Below are 1,779 nucleotides of genomic sequence, written 5' to 3'. Positions count from 1 at the left end.
ACGCGGTTCTGATGCCTGTACTAAACTGTGATGGCAACATATCACGACTATGATGAAAAAAAAAAAAAAAAAAAAGATACGCATGAGCATTCTGCCTTTTTTAGGGTCTCATCTTCCTGTTTTTGGTTCGTTTACATGTCTTTGGTCCACGTTGCGTTCACATATAATTCGAACTGAACCAGAGTTGGTTTGGAAGCAGGCCAAGACCCATTTTTTCAGCGGTCTCGGTGCACTTGTTTGGTGCGTACCAGAGTTTGGATGGCAGCGTTCACATGTTCAACTGAACTGCACTAACAGAGCAATCACACCAGGGTTCGTTTTAATAGAATCAAACATGCCAAGTGTGAACACACCCTAAAATTACACTGTTATGATACTTTGAATATAAAGTAGCCCCTTTGAATTTGTAGAGAATTTCTCAACAGCATGGTCTAGATGTTTACACATTACTGATAAGTTAAAAGAGGGTGTGGACTATGAACTTTGTGATCTATAATTAGATCATGCAAACCAGAGGTCTATTGCTCCTATTAAAAACTAAATTAATATATATATATATATATATATATTTTTTACATTCAGTAAAGCATCACTATTCACTAAAACTCACCATTTTGTAAAGCTATATTGTCTGCATTTCAGTTTAAAACACGCTTATCCAGCTACAGTCTTTAAGCTCCCAGTTAACAACCAGCAGTCTCAGTTAAACAATTAGTGCACTTATAGTGTGTAGGACTGTCTGAGACTACAGCCACATAACTGCACATCACGAGCATTGGTCATAAAATTAAGTCCTACAATTAAAAGTTGAGGATAAGAGCGGTTTTAACGACCTCTACACTAGTTCAGACTGGGCTGGCCTGTCTGAGGCTGTCTACAGACACAAACAGCACTGCCGAAATAATAAAAACACAAGAACGAAAGACCAAAAACACTATTAAAGAAAGAGCCCACGGGTGATGCCTTGTTTTGTTGGCTTTCTGATTGTGATGATGGAAATAAGGGAATCATTTGTGGAGCATGAGTGCATGCGAGCACGTGGAAAGAACAATGGAAAAGCCGCAGACATCGGAGGACCAGCATCAGGACAGGAAGTCAGAGGGCATTTGTACTGTTACTTCAACCTTACTTCTCCTTTTGTAAACATCATAAGCTATAAACAGTGATCATTTTTACATGTAGAACTGTAAATCTTTGATTTTCTTGTTATAGCTTACTTATGCTAACATCTAAACCTGAAAGTGATGTCAAGTCCCTTGTCCTTACCTAACCGATACACACCAGCCCTTTAGTTAAACAGACATCAAACACAAACGCAGCCTTGTTAAACACTCCTATATAGGCGAAAGTTATAAATAGCAATATATCAGCGCGACAGCATAAAGGTCATGTTTAAATGTTAAAATATACTCAGATTAAATTGCAGGGACAACTATAAATAAGCCATTTTTAGGCTGATTTCATCGAACCAACCCATAAACACTACAGGGCTATCAAAACTTTGTTCTTTTCGTTTGACCATTCCGACCAGCCTAACACAGTCACATTCATGCAACCAAACAGTGTGAGTTCGAGGCGGGACGATGTGTTGTCCAGATCAATGGCAGAAAAAAAGTTTCATTCATTATTGGTGAAAATCTGTTTGATAATGCAGATACAGTATTTATAACCTTCGTCAAGTTAATAACTTAATTAACTTCTTTATTGAGGACAAAATATGAACAAGAACATTTTTGTATAGAGGACATGGGCGAGTGTATGTGCCTAGCACAGATGGCA

At 38.0% G+C, this 1,779-nt stretch overlaps 1 protein-coding gene across 2 annotated transcripts in view; it reads right to left on the bottom strand.

Annotated features, from left to right (window-relative positions):
• Positions 1–1,684: 1,684 nt before the first annotated feature.
• hibadha (3-hydroxyisobutyrate dehydrogenase a) overlaps positions 1,685–1,779 on the bottom strand; it is a 25,436-nt gene continuing 25,341 nt past the window's right edge. For both annotated transcript variants that reach the window (XM_082187175.1, XM_082187174.1), the window contains exon 8: positions 1,685–1,779. This exon is cut by the window's right edge and continues 900 nt beyond it. The gene's annotated coding sequence lies outside the window, so the exon portion shown is untranslated.

This window comes from Leuciscus leuciscus (assembly GCF_965113295.1).
Source record: "Leuciscus leuciscus genome assembly, chromosome: 12".
In the NCBI taxonomy this organism is placed as follows: domain Eukaryota; kingdom Metazoa; phylum Chordata; class Actinopteri; order Cypriniformes; family Leuciscidae; genus Leuciscus; species Leuciscus leuciscus.
Note: the sequence above shows the minus strand (reverse complement) of the source record. Positions and strands in the feature narration are given on the sequence as shown.